The 6,922-nt window shown below is 33.5% G+C and overlaps 1 non-coding gene across 1 annotated transcript; it reads left to right on the top strand.

Moving 5' to 3' along the window:
- The first annotated feature begins 1,121 nt into the window (after positions 1-1,121).
- Positions 1,122-1,193, top strand: Trnaq-cug. The gene has a single exon. It is a non-coding gene; the product is annotated as a tRNA-Gln (tRNA).
- The last annotated feature ends 5,729 nt before the right edge of the window (positions 1,194-6,922 follow it).

Here is a 6,922-nt window from a genome sequence, read left to right as displayed (position 1 = left end):
TGAAGTAAGCAATTTTAATAAAAAAATCTTATTTGTTGTTTTTATGTTTTTATTAAGAAAACTTTATTGCAGAATAAAAAACATACCTATTCGTTTATGGTTTTTGTAATCGTAGTCAATTTTTCATGCGTTAAATTTAATTTCCAGTTAAATTTATTAATTTAATTTTCGATGACGAAAATGTAGTTACGAAAATAGATCTGTCATTTTAATTAAATTGGTATTGATTTAAAAATAACTTCAATCATACATATGAGTCACCTCTTCCTTGTCTGTCGTGCGATGATCGATGACAAATAATTGTTAACCGATGACAATTCGATTATTGAGGGACATTGCAGTGACGTGGACAAAGTGTCAGGCGATTATTGGCTAAAAGGGATTATGCCGTACGAGCAAAAATGATGTCTATAACCACATGACGGCCTCAGAATCATAAGAAAATAAGAAGTTAAAAGTGTTGTATTATTAAAATTAATTTTCCACTGTACTTAAATGTAATAAGTACAAAACCATTGTTGGTTTATTTTTTAAAAGAATGTAGGCTAAAAGTTTGTACTTATAAATACATAATGCCCATATAAAAACGTTTGCAATTAATTGATCACATAACCGTGAAGTGACATTCAGACAATTCGAACAATAACAATTAGATCACAAAAATAGATGTTTATCGTCTCGGTGTCGTATTTCAATTATAATTACAGCATTTTATAAAAAAAAACGAGCTTTAACTGTGTTTGTTACATTCATTAGCAAAGTTTTATTGAAATCGGTTAACGGAAAGTAGGTAAAACCCAATAAATCGGGTTCATAACCTAATGTGGTATCCACCCTAAGCGGTGGGATATTTTCTTCAAATTTAAGTGGCACCACTACTGAGACCCTCTATTTACCAAAAAAAAAGAACCATTTAAATCGGTTCACAAATATGTTGGAGTAAATGCGTAAAATATACTCAAAAAAACACAGTCCAATTGACAACCTCCTGCTTTTTTGAAGTCGGTTAAAAGTTCTTGCTTTGTTGTATAAATATATAGATGGACGGATGTAAAAATAAATGATTTTAAAATAGCATCGCTCTATACCATATGGACGTAAATTTCACACTTCTCTCTAACGGTTCCATGGTGTAATGGTTAGCACTCTGGACTCTGAATCCAGCGATCCGAGTTCAAATCTCGGTGGGACCTGTTCTTTTGGTGACGTGATTTTTTGTTGCTTTTTTTTTTTTGCTTTGTTTCACCATATATGCGATATTTATTATTTTTTGCTCAATTATAATCCCTATATGATGAGTATGAATCATGCGTGTATGTATGCGGGAACAAGTGCACGCCACGTGTCTGGCACGCGCCGCGCCTTCTTTATTTTTGGAGCAATAGGCAAAAATTTTTAATTGCTGTCTAATATTTAAGTTGTAAGCTTTCGTTTTAATTATTTGTAAAGCTCGGTGAACAGAAGTGAAGAGCGACGTTTGAAATGCTTCGCATTAATATTGAGTTTAGTTTAATAATATTTAATATTTTAAATTTCATTATACTTAGTAGTATTTTATGCAATTGTTCCATAATGAGGGTTGTAGATGAGTACGTGATTTTAAGGCCTAATTATGTAATGATCGCATACATTACTTTTTGTATGAACAAATAGAATAATCAAACACAACTAATATTTAATGTATATTTTGTTAACAGTCCATGACGACAAACTCAAACGAGAGTCAAATAAACGTTGAATAAAAATCAAAGTGGTGGTCAAGTACCGCATAATTAAGTATATAGATTTAGTATATAGTGTACCCATATTACTAAATCTATGATTTCAACCAATATATTTTTTTAAATAAATATTTATGGCCCGGTTGCAAGACCTTTAGGCCAATTTAACCAATCAGACCGAAAGACCGTTTTAGAGGCGTATTTGATATTTGAATTAGAAAAAGTACGACGTTCTATTTTTGAATCTTTGCCGGACTGCCACGCAGAGGTCCTGGGTGCGATTATCAGGCCGGAAGAAATAGTGTATGACCTACATTTATTTCTCTCGTGAGTTTGGGTGTAATTTGTGGTTGTCTATGTGTTTATCCAAGGCACACGCGACACAGGGTTTCCCTAGTGCGGGGCTATGAGTGTGTTGCCTTATTATTATATTTTTGTCTTTCCATTACAAGACTGTAATGGTTGGTAAGGAGTTTCTTTTTTGAAATTTCTAGCAAGTGGCTACTTCCTTACATAAGTCAGGTTCAAATTCAGGCAAGGAGGTTACATAAGTTCAAAATTAAAACATTCGCTTAAAATGTTATCTCAACTGAAGTTTAATTGCAATTTAGCCACATACTACTTAAAAACTTATTAAGAATTTATAATTGATTTTAATTATTTTCTGTATAAAAATTTTGTAATTTTTTTACAATCCAAAGGTTTGTTTGAAAAAGAAAACAAACAAACGCGATTTCGATCCGAAAAAGTAGTTTCATTTTCTATTTGTAACAATTGCGAAAAATCGATATAAAATAATTTGTATGAACAAATCTTATGTAAACTTACGTGTGTTGCATTTAGACAAATAAAACAATTTCTTATTATATGAAGATTTAGCGCCCAGTTACACGAGGAGAAAGTTTTCGCGCGGCAACCGCCCAGTTACCAAGTCTTCGTGTACATTAATGACGAATTTGAATTCTATTTAATGGGCAACAACATTTAAATCCAAGCCAGCCTCGCCCGCGCGCCCAGGACGCTCATTTAAATTAAAACGTAAAATCTTCTAAATAAATAGAGGGTATTTTGCCATGACAGTTAGACGCACGCGGTCGTCCGCGCGGGGTGGCCGCGGTGAAATTCGTGTCGAATAAACGCGCCTTTATGAATGTGTTTCGTGGTTTATGAGGAATAACAAATAGACACTAGCATGCAGGCAATAAAAGTAGAAACTGCAAAAATTGCAGACACATTCGCAGTCGATTGTTTTGTGAATTCCAAAATATTTCTCATTTCACTTTAAACGGCCATGGGAGATGCGAAAGTCTAAAATAGATACATATCCAAAATAATAATAATTGCTTGACCTCAAACTAGGAAATTCCCTGTACTATATGTACCAGAGTAACGGAATTCACTCTGGGGCACTTCCTAGGACACACAGACCAGAACCAATTTAGAAAAGTTTATTATGAAGCGTTGGGCCACCGAGATTGTCTGTACCAGTAAATTTATAGTAAAACAAGCAAATCAATTACTATATCTACCAATGTCACTATTTATCTATACCATCGGGTATATAACCAGAAATAGAGACGAAATGTCATTTAATGTGTTTATTTACACACATCATAAGCCCTCTACGATGTGTTCAAAATCCACAAATTACGACCAGCTTAGAGATAAACTGTTTAGAATTAGAACAAATTTCAGATCTGTGAAAATGTTATCATTGGTTTATTAGCATCAAATTCAATTTTATGATTACATTCAAATTTCGAACGTCTCTGAAAAACAAAACAATTTGATTGGACCTTAATTCTAATATCAGTCGAGATGAAGTTTTATTCGATAGAAATATCAATAGCAAACAATTTTGACAAATTTCACACGTTATTTGATATCGAACGATATGATTGTTGGGGCCGACTCTTAGTCTCGTAGTTTGTCTATGAATTAAATAAAAACTACGACTGTGTGACATGCGTGAAGTTTTTGTTTTCCGCCATTTCGTCAGTCATAACATGCGGTTCCTGAACACATCATAGAGATAATAAAATATGTGTATAAATAAAGCAGTGTATGTAACTACATAATTAGGCATTAAAACACTCGTGTGATGTTTTTATGAAACTCGCGAAATCATTACGGTTGGCCAGCCCGAATTCGAAACAATTGACGGGTGTCGACAATTGTTTCACTTCAAATCGATCAGTTTAACTTGAGCTTTGCTATAATGGACGAAAATTGAAAAATTACATATTTAGTATTTAATTACCGATGAGATGTGATTCCGTTTCTTTTGTAATTAGTAGTTTTGCTGTTTTTCCCACACCACCCAATAGAACAGCCCTCCATGGTTTGAGATATTATCTTTATTACAATAAATACAGAATGTTTTTGGAATACGATTATACGGAGACGTTCACACAGGTCAGTTGTTGGCGTTGTACTATGTATTTCAGTTTTCTAATTTGTGATTTCAGCGTAAACGAGAATTAAATATCAATTCTCGTTTGCGTGAAAAGTGATATAAGGACCATTTGCCTGATGAGTTGCCAGGGATGCAAGGCCTTTATTTCGTCTCTATTGCTGGTTGTACATATACTGATGATCTATAACTAGGGAAGGGGAGTGGGGCTCGATTCCCGGCCGGGTCAATGCAGAAAACTAACTTTCTATATTCTCTGGGCATTTGTGGCACCGTCGTTGTTTCCGACTTCCATAACACAAGTGCTTTAACTACTTACTTTGGGATCAGAGCAAAGTATGTTATGTTGTCAAATATTTATTTATTATTTCAGGTTTAGATATAGAAAAAAATTCAATTAAATTGAAAACCGAGGGGTATCATTAGCCGCATAGGTCGTGTGGGAGGGGCGCGAGTTTTCCCACGGGGCGTCTGGGATGCGTGGGGTGCGTCGGAAGGGTGTGGGGGTGTGGGGAAAATTGACGACTTATTGCTTTTGTAGTGGCAAGCGTTTGCGAACTCGTAATTATAATTTTGAAGGGTGCGTATTAGATTAAAATGTCTTATTAAAAAATAAAATGGGAAATACATAGCCGTTGTGTTTTTTTTTAGCGATGGTAACCCGATGGGATACAGCGACTATTTTTTAGTTCTACAGGCTAAATTAAAATAGAAACTCGCTGCTGATCATAAAGAGATTGTTTATTCCTTCAATTCGTTATTCATATTTCTACGAACAAAACTAAAAGATAAAACACGTACGTGAGTTTCAAAGCAATTCTGTAATGAGAAATAATGCAGATAGGAGCTGTATGAAATTCCTATCCATTCATTGAATTTATGCCAGATTCCAACAACGATGTCGCGCGCATCATTGAATCGGCTTTTTCAAGTTTTATGACGTCATCGGTATTTTTTTCACATTCGTACTATGCAAATTGTAAGATTGGAATTTTGACACACGCTGGCTGTGTGTTCAATTTATCTAATTTTCGAGGTAACTTTAACCCTCCTAACCAAGTATAAATGTATTTGTATAGAACGCTATGGTTGAGAACTCGGTTTAAAAAAAGAGTAGTAATAAAAGATCCGAAAAGTAAATGAGTTTATTCAAATTATGAATATTACTGCCTTATTTACTACGCTAAAGTAAACCTTTGTGCAAATAAAAATAAGGAAACAAATGAAATGAATGAAATTCAGAAAGTTACGAAACGTCTTCCTAACGCAATAACAATAAAATTATATGTTACCGAAAACTATTGTTATGACATTTTTATAATAAATAATCTATTTTAAATTAAAAAAACGACATTATTAAATTATAAGCCTTATTAACATTATCAACTCTAAGAATATAGTAGTAGAGCTCCTTGTGAAAGACTTTGTCCAGGGTAGTACGTACTGTTACCATATCTATTCCTGCTGCCAAGCAGTAATGTGAGCATTGCTGCGTTTTGCTGTTATAGCATATTGCTGTTGGAGGGTATGGGTGTTGGTGAAACTACAGGACATGGGACTTGTCAACTTTACAACTGCAACTGTTATGGACAGACGTGTCGCTTATTACTAGGCGCACGACTTATACTTCCCGTCACTTTATAGCATAAAACTGTCATGTTTTAGATGAATAAATCTCATTATTATTATTATACATTTCATAAACTTCCGTACTTCTTAAATTACTCCATCATACCGGAATAGTACTTATTTTATGCAACCGTTGCTTAATGAGGGTTTGTATTTGGGTTTGTGGCCTAAGTAATAGGTATGAGATTTTAAGACCTAATTATACTTTTTATACAATACTTTTTCTACGAGTAAATAAAATTATGAAACAGAACCAATATTTCATGTATATTTTGCTATGAACCCATGAAAACAACCCAATTTTTAATATTAATCTATTTAAAATAGGGTAGGCAAAGGACTATACAGCATCTTCATACCTTCTTCAAACCAATGAGATAGAATAGAAATGGCCAAGTACCGCTATATTTTAACTATTTTTTATAAAGATTTATGGTCTGGTTGCAAGACTTTTAAGCCGATTTAACCAATCAGGAGGCAGTACTGCGTTTGAGTAGTCCTATTTGATATTTTAATTAGCAAAAATTCGACTTTTTTTTTTAAACTCTTTACAAGTCTGTTTGGTTCTGTGAACGGTACTTTAAAAAATATGATAATAAGACAATAGAATTTTGATTCAGAACTAAAAAGAGCGCTTTTAGGATATGGTTTACGAAGTTATAATTGACAGATTAAAGTACAGGAATAGAAAAGTACTATGTTAGGAATGATAATAAACAATATACATCGTTGAGTTGAAGAAGTATTTCATTCGGAAGTACAGTATTTTTTCGTAGAAAAATAATTTTATAGAAAGAACTCGTTATATTGTTGTCATTTGAACAAGTTCTTGATTGTTTGCTAAATATTGATTAATTTTGTCGGTATATTCTTTGTTTAGTTTTCAGTAACATATTTTAAGCAGCTCTGACAACAGTTCGCTGCAATTTAATTTGGTTTTTGGAATCTTTATTATTTCCCAAAAAATGTTACGGGCATCGAGTATTAACCAGAAATAGACGAAATGTCGTTTAATTTGTTTGAAAACTATTCTGCCACATCATTATTGTGACAACTGCGCTCCGATTGGCTAGCCTGAGTACGAAACAATTGACGGGTGTCGTCAACTGTTTCACTTCAAATCAATCAGTTAATTTGAGCTTTGCTATAATGGACGAAA

The sequence above is a fragment of the Hyposmocoma kahamanoa genome, unplaced genomic scaffold (assembly GCF_003589595.1).
Source record: "Hyposmocoma kahamanoa isolate Upper Pololo Valley unplaced genomic scaffold, ASM358959v1 63, whole genome shotgun sequence".
NCBI classification, from domain to species: Eukaryota; Metazoa; Arthropoda; class Insecta; order Lepidoptera; family Cosmopterigidae; genus Hyposmocoma; species Hyposmocoma kahamanoa.
This window is presented reverse-complemented; position numbering and strand designations above follow the sequence as displayed.